The following is a 15,876-nucleotide window of genomic DNA, read 5'->3' as shown; positions in this document are numbered from 1 at the left end:
TGTTGAGAGGTTTGAGGTCGGTGACCAAGTTTTATTAAACGCTAAAAACCTACCTACTCATGCAGTGTCTGCAGTCTTCAAGACGAAGTTAAGACCTCGGTTCATAGGACCGTTCAAGGTCGTGGCCAGGAAGGGCCTAGCGTATACGCTCAACCTTCCGAAGAAGATGCGCACGCATCCGGTCTTCTATGTCGGCTTGCTTAAGCCATACCAGGACCCTGCTCAGGTGAGCGCAGAGGCGTTGGCACCAACGGTGGCTGGGCCACGGACAGCTGCAAGGCAGCAGGTGGTAGAGCCACGGGAGGCTGAACGACAGCAAGTGGTGGATCCACAGATGGCTGATCAACAGCATGTGGCAGAGCCACAGGTCGCGGAGCGAAGTGCTCGAGATGCAGGAGCAAGGCAAGCTGAACGTTCAGCCGAGCAGCTGGACGCTCAAGGTCCAAGACCTGGTTGTGAGTCAACAGTGGTGGCTCTAACCTATCCACAAGGTGGATCATCTCTTCGAGATCGACCGATGGGCGGTGAACGTTCGCGTCGTGGACGCCGGCGTCGTATGGACGCAGACGCCGTTCCGGCAAGTGCTGACTCTCCCCGCGAGAGCCCAGCTGAGGCAAGGCCTTCTCCTGCTCTGCTCGATGAGCATGGTGAGCTTCACTTTCACGTGGAACGCCTTGTGGCGTGGCGTAGACGCCAGGGTCGTACCCAGTACTTAGTGAAGTGGAGGGGTTACCCTCACTCACAGAACTCATGGGAGTTTGAGGTTATCCTCCGGCAAGATTGCCCTGACGTCGTTGACGCTTACGACCGGGCACATCATGTGCCGAAGCGCCACCATGGCGTGCGACAGCGTCGCCAGGCGCTGGGCGCCTCCCACTAGAGTGGGGAGCGATGAGGTCAGTAGTTGAGCTCAGGCTCTGACCAGTGGCTGCAGCAGCCAGCTCGTACGTATAAGCGGTGCTCGCAGCGGGAGCAGGAGGTGGAGAGACCTCGTAGTGTTAGGGACATGGTCCTGAAGGAAGCAGGTGCTTCGTGTTGTGCTGAACAAGGTTCAGGCACAAGCGTCTCGATAGACGCATAGTTGTTTTGAAACAACTTGCTCGATGAGCATGATCCAAATGTGGATGCGCTGTAACAGCGAAAGTGGTGTCCCGCACGGGGATCGAACCACTGGCCTTTGGCTTGACAGGCCGGAGCTCTACCATTGAGCTACAAAGCTATGAAGATCCAACTTGGGAGCCAGCATCCAACTTGTCATGTGGAGGTCTGCGGTACGACTATTTGCGAGCCAAGAAGAGCGAGAATCGGCTGCAGATGGCGCAAGTAGCGGACGAAGACTAACGTGACTGGATCACGTGTAAGCTGTCCACAGGGCGATGCAGCCTGTGGTAACAGACGAAGAACGTTACTGCAACAACAAATTGTATATGCATTTGAAGAACAACATGAGCATGATTACGCTGTGGAAGTGGATTAAGAATAAGAAAACATGAATGCCGGCCGAGGAGCGACCACTGAAAACGAAATCACGCGGAACCCCTCAACAGTTAGCTGAGATGCTGGAGAACATCGTGGAACATGCAGCGAGGATTCAAAGCGATTCCAATTGCCTGGCCGCGGGGGCCACGGGTGCCAACGAAGTCGAGTCACCACTCTCCTTCTCCTCTTCATCAGGAACCTGAGCCTCAGCAGCTGGAGCTGCAGCCGGACCTTGCGAATCTTCGGCACCAGCTTCAACAGGAGCAGCAGCCGGAGCGGGACGTGGAGTAACCGGTGGCGAGTCAAACAAAACGCCAGGTCGGAATAAACTCATTGACATCCAGAGACGGATCAACAACCACGCTTCGATACACTTCCACGAAACGCGTACCACGAGGATTGAAAAGCTCCGGATCACACTGGCACGGGAAGTACGTGGTGTTGTAAGGGTGCTGATGCGGCGCATTCATCCATCCAGTACGCCAGCGTTGACGAGCATCGAGAGCCGGATCTTCGGAATGCCAGTCGGAAGTCCGAGGTGCGAACGGCAAGTTCTCGATCGGGTACCATGGCTTTGACGGCTCCAAAATCAACTCAGGACGAATGAACGGCGCGCCGGAGGTACCAGAGGAAACCGAGTCACGACTCTACGCCATGTACTGTTCTCGGTATTTGTTACGGAGACGATCGGCACGACGGTCGCGCTCACTGAAGAGCTTCTTCAACAGAGCTCTCAGTTCCTTCAAGCGCTCCGTGTCGTGGCCAACCTTTTTGGATTCTTCAACGAGACCTCGCTTAATGTCAGCCAACGGAAGCCAGTGGAGACGCTCCCACAACGCGAACCCGAGGTCACCTTGCTTACCGCCGTCACCCCGAAGGTTCGCCCAGATCGAATCTCAATCGGAGCACGCTTTGAGATGGGGACGCTTGGATCGAAACCGACGGTGTCGAAGAGACACGCTTGAAGAGGGTAAAGCTTCCGAAGATGCTGATACGGATGATCAGGATGCGAATAGCCAAAGTACGCTTGGAGACCCTCCAACGTCGTACGGACGGTCACCTCACCAGTTGGTTCGGGGAGGGTCATGCTTAAGCGTTGCTCGAAACACTTCTTGGCACCTGCATCAGTAAACTCCATGTCCAAGTACAGAAGAACCCACGGTGACTAGGTGGACGAAGCCGGCACCGTAGGGCGAACACCAGGCAAAACTCGGTGAGGCAACGGCTCAACCGACGGTGCACCACCACGACACGGCACCGAAGTGTAGGTGGCCGTGATCGTGCGCCCAGGTCCAGCATCGAGAGTCCAAGAGATCGGGCGAGGAGACACCGGAACAGGAGGTGAAGATGGTGGTGCTTGGTGACTTGCCGGTGACGAAAGAGGCAGACCGCCGACTCTGATTAGGGAACATGAGTCGAAATTGCTCGGCCTCACGCAGAGCTTCTTCAGCGGCACGTATGTCTGCTAGAGAAGGTGATATCGTTGAAGCTGGTGGCTTGGCCACATCGGAAGGACCCTGAGGCGGGGGCGAAGGCGCGTCAGGAGGACCGGGAACATCGTTGTGATCCCCAGGGTTTATATCTTTACCCGAAGACTCTGTGGTAGTTTCTTGAACCGATGGGACACCACTTGGACTAGCATCCACCATGTCCACGTCACTTTGGTCGCCGCTGAGGTCGACCACGGCGGGAGTTGAAGAGGACGCTGGTGTAGGAGGTGGCGACCATGAGCTTGGAGAAGAGGGTACAGACTTGGACCGGGTCTTCATATGACGACGGGGCGACTTGACAGGAGAGCGAGGACGAGTCTTCTTGCTCTTCTTCTGGGCCGCTTGCTTCCACGCCTTCGGACCGAATAGCGACCTGCGAGCCGACTTGGGAGTTGAAGAGTCGGCAGGTGGCGCATCACCGAGACCAGCAGCTGCCATCGAAGTACTGGCCTTGTCCGTCGGGATGGGAGCCTTGTCTTCGTCAGAGTCGTCCGGCTCGTCGTCCTAATCCCTCGCCACCTGGTCGAAGGCGCTTGTGGGACTTCCCATGAGCCACTTGGTGAGCGGCCTTGGCCAAAGCTGCAGGGAGAGCTTGAGAATCGTCCGAAGACGCGGTAGCAGACTGTATGCGCTGCAAAGCGACCAACGTCTCTTGGTCCAAGTCCAGGGCGTCGAGGTCAAGCTCACCCGCAGTCAGATCTATCACGACGGATTGTGAACGGACGTTAGTTGCTGAACACACGGTGGAAAGAGCAACATTAGGAACGTACCGTCAACAGCCAGACGCAGTACCTCGGGATCCATCCCGGCCAGACTCACGTGTGCACGGAGGGTGCGATTCACTTGGAGGAGGCGAGTGTTACGGTCTTGCTGGTTCTCGAGGACTTTGAGCGTGTCTTTGTCAGCATACTTGCCCTGGGCAAGCTTGACCAGAAGGAGATGAAGCTTCCGAGTCTGCTCAGTATTCACACCAATTGAAGACTTGTACACCTCGCGTTCGCAAGCCTGCTTCTTGTTCAACGTAGCGATGAAAACGCCCCGAGCTTGGACCTCGCAGTGCAGACGATTCAAGTCTTCTGAATGTCGTTTCATGGTGGTTTGAACACTGGCGAGCATGGCGTCGTTCTTGGCGCTCGACTCGCAGAGAATCTTGACGTTCGTTCGAACGCCCCTCAGTCTACTACACCTCCCCTGACAGCAGCAGCATCAGCTGGTCCTCCGGCGCTTCCTGCCCCGGACTCTTCACCCCCTGTGGCAGCTCCTGCAGCGCTTCCTGTCGTAGCTGAATCTACGGGGATGGCTCCTGCTGGTCTTCCTGCGCCTGATGGTGGTACCTCACCACTCACCGAGGATTCGCTGCGCGCCATGCTGGCTGAAAGTACGGAGGCATCGGTCGATCACATGATGACCTCGACAATTCCGTACTTGACTGCCATGGCTCGCCACCAAGTGCAGCTCAGCGTTGCGCCTCCTCTCCACGGCGATGTCCACGCTCAACGTCGCCTCGAGACTGCTGTCGGTTTCGATGATGTCCTCGCTGCGGTACAACCTCTTCCTGACGCGCTGTCGGCATTACACGAACGAGTCGCCAACTTGGAGCGTCAGTTGCGGTTTGCTCAGTCCGAGGCTGCTGCCGCCGTACGCTCGGTGTCACCCGAAATCATGGCTCGTGAGAACGCGGAGGCGTTCCTCAAGGCTGCCAACGCTAAGACCGAAGCCCTTTACCCTCGATCTTGCCCTCCTAAAAAACAAGACGAGTAATGCATGGTGATGAGCAAGGCGCCGATGATTCAAGAAGAGGCTGAGCTGACGTAGCTCCAGCCGTTCACGTTCGCGACGTCGGCGAGAATTGAGACGCTGAAACACGTCGGACACGGCTCGATTCAGACGCTTGGACATACGGTGACTGGATGGTGAATTGGAGAATGAAGAAATGTCACAACGGGCACCAGTACCGTGGCTTCCATTGCGACAGGGGCAGTTGTGGTGTAGTGATTTCTCCGTAGTTGCGGATTATCACCCGTCGACAAAGACGTGACACCGCCCAAGATGTTCAAGCGACGAAACCTCGGTCATGTGATGTACGGAGACGCCAAGGTGCAAGGGACTCGACGGCGTCACTTCCGAACTATCAACGAGCATTGGATACGGCCCATATGTCACTGAATCCAGGCTGTCCTTATTATTAATAATGGACTGGCCAGATTCGCATTCAGCGGACCTTCTACGGTACGAACCCTCAGTGGCGGTTGGGATGAGTTCGCGGAAGACTCAGCGACCTTTGGAAGACACGTTCACCGTCTGGGACAAGGCGCAGACCGTTAAAGATGCTCATGCGACGGTGCAGACGACGCTTGGCATGCAAGAAGATCCATAACGGATCATTGTTCACTTGATATTTGTATACTTGATTAGGACTTCTTATTAGGAATAGACCCGAAGGGTAAGCTTAAATACAGAACAGAATTTCCACTCAAGCACACAGAGCGACGTCCGGCTTCAAGGTAAGCGCCAGGTCAAGCTTGTTTGAGTGTGTTATGCCTGTCGGTGAACTCGAAGCTCTGTAGCGAGGGTTCATCCGGCAAGGCCAAGAGACTTTGTGTATTGGCCGATTATTATCGGGAGGTTTTACGTGACGGCTTATTGTTGCCTATTTGCACGACTGGGGGTGCTTGAATGGCCAGCCTTTTATTCTTCCAACAGAGTGTTGAACACTCGGTGATCTCGTAAAAGGCTTACCCGTGCCTGGTACCCTTCCGCTGTTGGGACCACGAGGATTCAAAACACCTGCTAGCTTTGCTCGTGCTAGTAGCGTGTTCTTATTTTACTGGTTGGCCTATATAAGTAGTTTACAAGGTCCAGTTTGTCCCGGTGCAAGGGCAGAACTGGGGTCTTCAGGTCCGCCCGAACGATCGTTTACTATCCTAGTAGACGTATTGTTGTGGGAACATCCTAACTACATCTGTAGCTAGAGTTCACGTGGGATTTCCAACACCACAACTGGTGCCGCGACCCGGGAACAGATTGTGACCATTGTGAACTGTTTGTATGGCCTTCCAGCTTACGAGCTACCAAGAGAAGAAGAACAAGAAAAAGACAAGAAATATGGCGAAAGGACAACCGACGGTACCAGTTACGCCTGCAAAGTCTGGCGGGGCTCGCAACGAGAGTTCAAGCCCGGCTGCGCGCTTTGCAGCCGCCACCGAGCTTTCAGTGAGCTTCGACGACGAAGCGGACATCGGTCCTGACGCCCACGATTATGAAGATTACGAAGACAAGACGCCGGCTCCAGAGCCAGGCGCAGCGACGCCGGAGACGGCCACGCTATCATCGGGGCTGAGCGGGGCGACCAGGTCCCTTTCGGGGAACCTCGCCGACGAGATCGATGATGTTGCGGGACCAGAACCAGCCTACGATGATTATGACGATGGGACCGAGGGTTCTAAACCTTCGGGGGCAAGTGCAAAGCGTTCAGCACTGCTGAAGGCACCTCGCCCACCTATCAACGGTGATACACCAACCGCCAGGCGCGTTTTCGACCGCGTACAAGCGCTGATGCAGAATGATGAGTGGATGCAGCTGTTCAAGCCCATCCCCAAGAAAAAAGCCGACTGGCCTGCGCTTGCGCAGGAACTTCAATACCCAGTCAACTCGGTTTCGACTAGTCAAGTTGCCGAGGATTCAGTTTCGCTACTGTTGTCGCCGGGGTTCGAGAACGAGACGTACCCATCAACGATGTCGCTCCAGGATTGGAGTCCACATGAAGCCGGAGCTGCTCTCCAGAAATGGAAGAAGAAGCTTCGGAAGGCGTTTGGCGCCGTTGGCATCAATGCCGGAAAGCAGCCTGTGAGTCGACCGATGATTCAAGATGAAGATCCGTCTAAGATTCCACTGCCGCCGACGCCCCAACGACTCGTTCGTACTCCTCCGACCAAGCGTGGAGCTGAGCGTGGTGCCTTTGGCACTACCGAAGCTTCACCGTACTTTCAAGACTCGCACATGGTTACGCCACGTTCGGAGAGCCGTATGCAACGTATTTACGCAAGTAACGAGGGTTCGTTCGGTCGCCGAGGCGGTGCGCGAGCTCCCAAAGGTGGTGCCGGACGTCGTCAAGTCGACAGCGATGGTTCGTCCAGTGACGATGACATTTTGGTGCGTACATTCGACGAGGAAGATCCTCAACTCGAGTTGATGCGTCAGATGAATGAGCTAGCGACGCTGAACGACGGGGACCCAACACCGAGGATTGAAATGGCCTCGCACCGACCGCTGGATCGCATCACGCCGTTCTCAGGCTCTCGCAACAAGAGCGAGAACTGTATGCAGTGGCTCCGTGGGTTCGTCTATGAAATGACTGGAACCCACACAGATGCCGATAAATGGTGCATTCCATTTGAGCTAAGTCTCCGGGACGGAGCCATTCATTGGTTCCGTCAACTTCCGAAGAAGACGAAGCGCAAGTGGAAGCTGCTGAGCGACGCGTTCATCCGCTACCACTGCTCGCAGTTCACGCAGACGGCACTATCGCGTTACTACTCCGCCAAGCGGGAACGTAATGAACATCGGTGCGACTACATAAACAGGCTGAATGGCTATGCTCGGACCGCCCGTCTACACTTCGAGAAGAGTGGTCGCGACGCGAAAGAACACGTACAGCAGTTCCTGGCAACATGCGATGATGACAAGCTGGCGGAGAGTCTCTACCACGCTCGAGTCGCCGACGTTCACGAGCTCGAAGAGATCATCGAAGATGTTCTCAAGGGCAAGGAGAGGATGGCCAAGCGTGACAGTGAGTACCGATACTCTAAGAGTCGTGATACGCGACGCGACGATGGGTACGCCCGCAACAACCGGCGTGATGACCGTCGCCGCGATGACAACCGCAACAAACCAAGAGTGACACTCATTGAAGCCACGGTGGACGACCTACTAGCTGAATTAGAAGGTCGTGAAGCTGCTCAGGGAGGCACCGAGTATTCAAACGAAGATCCGAACGCTTACGACGATGTCCAAGATGAGTACAACGACTTTCAGCCTGATAATACGGACGGTGATTTCTCATTGGCCGAAAACGACCGATACCTCGCCGCTGCTAACGAAAATGAGCGCCGTGCAGCTGCTGAAGGCACCTACGCACGTTCAGACAACCGTCAACCACGTGGAAACATGCCTGATCGCGATAATGGCTTCAATCAAGATCGCCGAGGTGGTGACCGTGGGTTCAATCAGGACCAACGCGGTCGACGTGACTTCAACCGCGACAACCGACGCCCACAGTACGGACCATTCGCGGTGTGCGGTGGCATGAGTCACTCCGCCTACTACTGTAACAAGCGGTGCAAGTTCTGCAAACAACTCCACGATGCTGGAGTATGCGAACTTTTCCGCAACTTCCAAGACCTTGCCAAATTTGTGCGCACCAAAGGCACGAAGGAGGAACTCCCGCCAGAGCTCAAGGCCGTCGTTCAAGAACGTCATTTAAACTAGGCAGCCCGCCAACTACAACTGGGTTGGTCCCTATCGGGCTGCCATAGTTAACCGAGCCTTCAATGGAAGCAGAGTGTATCTTTGCTTTCATGGGGCAGAGTGAATGGCCTGATATATACGTAACAAGTGTGAACGCGACGGAAAATGAAAAGGAGAGGAGTAGAATCCTCGGTAGAGGTGTTGGAGAAATAGTGGAGTGTGCTGATGCTGATGAGGGCACCAGCGAGGGTTCGCTCGGCTTGGTTTCGAGTGCAGCGCGAGACGAGCCCAAGGGTCACTCCAAGATGATGAAGTTGAACCCTGGCGAGAGACAGGGGTGGTGGTCGGCCAAGAAATTCGACCGACGGATCAGAATGAGAGCTCTGGTGCAAGGCGCTGTGAACGACCAGCGAACGAGGATTCTCCTCGACACAGGAGCGAACGTTAGTGTGATCACTGACGCCTTTGCTAAGAAGTTGCGACTCCGAGATGTACCCGATCACGGACGCCGCATTGACATTCAAGGTATTAGCGAAGGCAAGGTGTCTACGACGCGGCGAGCGTGCGTCAAGATTACGCTCGGATGGGAGATGGTGTACGAGTTTGAGATGTGGGTAATGGCGCATAGTGCAGGCGTCGACGTGGTACTCGGGACCGACTTTATGATCCCAGCTGGGATCCTGTTGGACCTGTTTCACGGTGCGGCGCAATTACCACACGAAGTCCAAATCCCGCTGATAAAGACCAAGAACATGATCGACAGCGAAAAATACGGCTCCCATGTTAACGCCGGGCCACCCGAGCGGTTGGACATTCAAGCGCACGAGTGGCGAGAATATCGACTAGTGAAGCGTCAAGTCGGGCTGGAAGAACACGTACTGTGGGTTCGTCGAACGAACAAGCTAATCCCGTCAGTGACGAGGTTTCGACGTGGACGGCCTCAGAGCGTTCGATTGACCAACGTGTCTGATCGAACGGTGTACCTACCAGCACACGACTCGATCGCGATGTGGATTCCAGATGGGGAATTGCCACGAGGTGACGGATATGTGCGTCTGGAGTCCAAGAAGTACCAAGACTGGCAAGTGTTGGCCTACGAAGGTTGTAGAGACCGCGAGCTCTTTCAGCGTGAATGCGAAATCTACGAACAATGGCTTGCAACTCAGCCTTCAGCAGTTGATCGACCATACTACCCAGAACCCGGTGGGGTGCTAGCACGACCTCTAGAAGACTCGCTAGTGGGTTCTAGTGATCGTCTGACATGTGCAGAGCGCTGAGCGCTGATCCTGGAAGAACGTGAACGAGTGGAAGCCTGTCTGGCGTCTGGGGTGACAGCCGGGGATTCAGCCGACGGTCAGCCTTCCGCAGAACCTTTGGACACGTGCACGACAACCCATGGCGGAAGCAATAACGCGAACGAAGCCTCGGTAGTGCGTACACACGAACTACTGAGACCGGTGAACGTGGTACATACGCCAACGAGTGTTAGTGTCCAATCAGGGGTGACCACGGAAGCGACAAGCAACGGCACTGGATTGAATGGAGTCACCCGTTTTGACGAAGCTGTCCCGGCCTTGTGTGTCACCAAATCTGCGAACGAGCCACCGGTGGTTGATCCAGAGGATACAGGCATCGCGCAGAAGGTGTTGAGTACGGCACCGAGTATTCATTGCAAGATTGGTGCGAATTCCGAAATGTCAAGACAGCGGCAGAACGAGGAGCGGAACAAAAGTCAACAACCCAATATGTCGGCGGCCCACGCATTCAATATTGCGAACGCCGACTCGGCAGGTGGCCCAGAGATGGGAAACCAGGATGGAAAGGAGATGGACCATGTACCGACTGTTGAAATCAAAGCGAATGCCAATGTTGAGTCAAGGGAAGAATCCGTAGCGGCGTTGGACGGAACATACATCTCGGTTGCTCGAGTGTTAACAACCGAGGGAAATGAAGCAACGGAGGATACGAGAAATGATTTCTACGAACACCAAGCTAACAACATTGGCTTGGACGACTACGCGAAGGAGCTGGCATTCCTGCCGGACCTGACCGAAGAGATCAACACGACAATTGACTACACTGCGCCTAATGTTGCTGATCCTGAGCTGTCGACTGAACGCCGAGAACGTCTAGTCGCGACGCTAAAGAACCACGAGCACATCCTGATTACTAGTGGTAACGCACTGCCGCCGCCAGCCTACGGAGCGGTATGCGATATCGACACACAGGGGCACGCCCCAATTAAACAGCGTGCCCGGCGCGTGCCGCTGCGATTTCTCGGCAAGCTGTACGAGCTGCTGCGCGCTTTATTGCGTGCAGGACTGATCGTCTTTTCAGACAGTCCATGGGCATCGCCGATCGTGATTGTGATGAAAAAGAACGGGCTGGACATCCGGCTCTGCATTGATTACAAGATGGTGAATGCTATCACCGCGATCATGGAGTATGCAATGCCGCTAGTCGACGACCTGTTAACAGATCTCGAGCGCTACCTATGGTTCTGCTCGCTGGATGCAGCAAGCGGCTTCTGGGCGGTCATGATGACCTTGCGAGCGCGTAAAGTGTCAGCGTTCGTCTGCGCACTAGGACATTTTGAGTGGTTACGCATGCCCTTTGAGTTAAAGAACGCGCCGATGATCTACCAGCGTATGATTGACAACGCACTCTGGGGGTTCGTTCAACCTAAAGGAGGTTGGTTTGAATACTCGGAGAGGATGCGTTTAGCTGAAGAACAGGCCAAGGAACGTCGTGGGCCAAGCGCCGAGAATTCGTTTCAAACGAAGTTCGCGGCAGACCGCGAAGCACCGGTATTATCCCGGCCACCAAACCTTGGACAAACTTTGGTCCAAAAAAGGTAACCCTTCCCTTCACAAAACCCATAACGATAGTTAGATATAAGGGGTAAAATCGGGCGTAGATTCCGATTTCGAGGTCTATTTTTGCGTATCTGCAACCATTGATCTCCCAATCGGCCGTTTAAAAAAGGCTCTATATCTTGCAGAATTGTTTGCAATTGTGGGCTTGGCACGTACTAACATGCATGCATATTCATTGGCAGAGCCGGGATAACAGGTGGGGATTTTCAGAACCGGATGGATAAATTCCAAATATTACCGCAATTTGACGATTGTTAGAAAATTATAAACTTGTTAAAAAGAACCCGTCAAAAGAATATCTAGAGTGTAAAGAACATACAACGGGTCACCCGTTCATATTCCTAATCGGCTACAGCTTCATTGTCATCGACGGCGTCATCCTCTTCCGTGTCCTCGTTGCTGCCCTCTGGTTCCGATGCAATTTCGCATTCATCACCTTGCTGCAGATATTTTGTCTCGTATTTCTGTGCGTGTGTGTATGCATTTACCCACGTATCTGACGTGAGCGATGCAAAACCTTCGTAGATTTTACAGCGTAGCTCAGGCATATCTGATGCTGGATTGTCGGCAATTCGGCCCTTAATATCCGCCCATATCAACTCGATGGGTTGTAATTCAGGATGATACGGAGGTGTATAGTACACCAGGTGTCCATGTAAACTAGCAATCTCAGTAGCCTTATATATTGGCTTCGGCTTGTTCGCTCGAATAAGCATCATTAATTCTGCTTTGGTATAGCTAGAATCATACCAAATTTCTAAATAACAAAATACAACGTTAGTTTAAAAAAATAATCTACAATAAAAAACATTATACCAACTAATCCATTCTTTTCTCGCCGAAGTATACCAGCGGCTATAATGCAAAACCTTTAAAAACAAAAAATAAAATAATTGTTATAAATTCTTAATACAAATAACGTTAAGGTTTTAATTTACAAAAACAAAATAAAACACTCACCGTGGACCTCGACCACTCTTCGTATACCGCAGCTTGTCCTCATCAACCCACGATAAATTGGCGACATGGTGCAGGTTACAAAAAGTCTCGTCGAGATAAACCTCGGGGCGCACTGGAAAATTGCGTCTGTTCAGGTTTAAAACTTTTTTTCTCAAATATTGCGCCCTGAACGCAACATTTGCCGTCGTTTCTGCCATAATATTGCGAGACCTTCCTTTTATAAATCGCATTCCCATCCTCCTAAGCACGCGACGTAGTGAGCGCACTGATACCACAATGTTGTGCTCTTCTTTAAGACGCTGTGCTAACTGTGGTGCTGCAACAGGTTTTCCGCTCTTGTTCATTCTTGACACCGACTCACGCACGAGAGGCTGTATGCTTTCTCCATGTTTCGGAGGCCTCCCAGATGGTTTTGGACCTTCCATCTGTCATAATTAATTTGTCGACCACTGAAATGATAAATATCAATAATAACCGAAATGATATGAAGTACAGCCTACCGAGGTGAAATTCTTGTCGTGGTGCTGCTCCCAGTGCGCCCATATAGCTGAAATGGTGCCCGTAGCAAAGCCTAAACACTCTTTGACACGATAACGAACTCCTCCTTTCCATAGATGCGGTGCAGAGGCCTTCTTTTGGCGGAGGAACTCGTAGGTCTTCACAACCAAGTACTTCTCAGCAGCAGTCAATTTCTTACCGGCGACCATTTGAAAAGTAGTGAACATTATTAGATGCTGTGAAGTTCTTACGAGAATAAATAGACACCAAGCTATCTATTAAGGGGACACACAACGAAATCGGCTCTACGGTTGCGGAGTTACATTCCTCTAATTTAAGATAAAATATATTACCATTTTTGTCCAAGCCTTTTTGGCCGGGATAATAGAGACCGACCCTGTACTACAACTCGTCAACAGCCCCGTCGCTGACATGTTTACGAACGGGGAGCCAGACGAATCATCGCAGGTACCTGTGTTTGGTCGACGGTCGTTTGTGGATGACATTTGCTTCGGTGGCGAGGATTTCGACAGCTGCCTAGCGACGCTGGACCGATTGCTAGCAAGATTTGCACAGTGTCGGATCAGCATTAGCTTCACCAAGAGCATCTTTTGCCAGCCCAAGGTGGACTTTCTGTCGCATAAAATTTCGCCAGAAGGTATCAGAGCTGACCCCAAGAAGCTTGCGGCCATCACCGAGCTTTCGTTTCCACGAGCAAGAAGGGCATGCAGTCGTTTCTTGGAGCGGTTAATTACTACAGCCGCTTCATTCAAGACTTCGCGGTCTACGGTGCGGCGCTGTACCAGCTCAAGGATGAAGACTTTGACGTTGAAGGTGGCCTTTCTGTGGCACGTCGTTCCTTCAAAAAATTGAAGACGAGTGTTTCACATTCACCCATCCTCAGGCACTTCGATCGGTCGAAAGAAGTTCACGTCATGCTCTTTGCGAATGAATGGGCGTTGAGCACTACACTAATGCAAGAACATGAAGGCAAGTTACACCCCGTACGGTTCCTCGGTCGGGTGCTCAAGGAGGCTGAGATGAACTACCATCCTGCCGAGAAGGAAGTTTTGGCGCTACTTCTGCTGTTGAAGATCTGTTACGTCCAGCTGGCAGGAAAGACGCTACATGTCTATACACGATTCTCGACGTTAGAGTGGGTGCATAAGTCGAAGTCTCTCTTCGGACGCGCGGTCCAGTTCGCAGTGCTGCTATCGCAGTGGCAGCTTAAGGTGCAGCGCGTGAAGGAGAAGGATGTCGCCTTTGCGCAGCTACTGCAGTCAAGCATCACGAGCTTCGTTGACCTGGAAGACTCGCTCGCGCCGGTGGCACCTCCACACAAGGGTTCCCCGACTGTTCGAATGGACCCCGCGTTGCTGTACGCCAGGCTTTCCCGTAATTACAGCGGATTCGTCATGTCTTTTGACGGATCAGCGAAGACAGAGAAGTACGGTGGCTACGGGAGTTGTTCATGGGTGCTGTGGAGCCTTCCTGCAGCGGGGCTGCCGTAGCTTTAGCGTCAGAGGAAGACGTTCGACTCAAAGAGTCACTAATACTAAGTTCCTTATCCAAAGGACACTTACAGCCCAAGACCAGGGCTCAAAGTTAACACCTTAACTTTTATGCTTCAAAACCAGAAGTCTTTTATTTACTATTATTGCGGCCAAGCCGCCTAGGGGTAAATGTATCTCTTTAACTATCTAGCATAGTTAAACCTAATCAAATGCATAACGTGTGGCTTTCAGCCAACGTACTGAGAGACCTTGTTAACTCTCCAGCTTATGTACTGAGAGTTTGTTAACTCTCCGGGTACTTCGTACCCCTGTGTGCTCCACACCATGTAACCCCGTTACACTCTCCCCCACTAAGATGAGAACATTCCGTTCTCGAAACTCTCCTCAGCGAGGTCACGTCTTGTTAAGACGGCGGAGGTTACTACACCTCACACCAGCCTTGTAAAGCTCCGTGAGCTCACAAACGCCTACGCATCGTTGATGCCCAACTTCTCGTCGTCGGCCCACGGCCCAATGCTCCAAGCGCAGCGCGCATCTTGCTCTCAAGCGGTCTCAGACCTACGCTCGCGCTCCGCGCCTACTCCAAGAGCTGCAAACCGCTTAGAGCAATGCTCTTGACTCATTCGAGTCGTCGACAACAGCTCAGCGGTTGAACACTCGCTTCACAAGCGATAGGTCGGTGGTTCAAACTCACTAGGGCACAGCCCTCTCGTTCCATGAACGATTGTTCACGCTTGGACAAGCTTAAGGGCAACACCCTTTTAGCTCAATGGTTGAGCGTTGGCTTTGAGAGCCACAGGTCGGTGGTTCGAGCCCACCAGGGCACAGCCCTGTCGTTCCATGAACGATTGTTCACGCTTGGACAAGCTTAAGAGCAATCCGCTTTTAGCTCAGTGGTCGAGCGTTGGCTTTGGAAGCCACAGGTCGGTGGTTCGAACCCGCCAGGGCACAGCCCTCTCGTTCCATGAGCTGTTGTCCTTGAATGGACAAGCTTAAGGGCAACGCCCTTTCAGCTCAGTGGTCGAGCGCTGGCTTTGAAAGCCACAGGTCGGTGGTTCAACTCCACCCGGGCGCAGCCCTCTCATACCATGAGTAGTCCGTTCTCGGACTGACGTACGGGCATCGTCCCAACCCACTTGACTTTGAGCTCGCGTACAGCACGCTCCGTGCTCGTCGACAGTGGTGTTCTGTCGTCGAGGATGGCCTCGACTTCATATTCACCGGCAACTTGATCTAGTTCCCAGCTGTCCTCAGGCAACGGTTCCTCATCGAAGTCGAGTCTTGCTTCATTAGTCGCGTCTAGTACCAACCGAGTGTTCGGTCGACTGTTGAATTCGTTGACAGCCTTGAGTCTCGACACATGCACTGCTGGGTAGAAGCGATACCCACTTCGGTCAGGCAGTTCCAGCTCGTACGCAAACTCTTCCACCTTGCGCTTGATCCGAAAAGGTCCATGCCATCGGTGAGCTAATTTCTTCGTCAAGCCCGGTTTGACGCGTTCCATGTACAACCACGCCCGGCTCCCAATCTCAAAAAGAGATCTCGGTGGAGCTCTTGCAGGATCTTCCATCTCTTCTGAAGCTTCTAGAGGGT

This window comes from Phytophthora infestans, genomic scaffold, assembly GCF_000142945.1.
Source record: "Phytophthora infestans T30-4 supercont1.49 genomic scaffold, whole genome shotgun sequence".
NCBI lineage: Eukaryota > Oomycota > Peronosporomycetes > Peronosporales > Peronosporaceae > Phytophthora > Phytophthora infestans.
Note: the sequence above shows the minus strand (reverse complement) of the source record.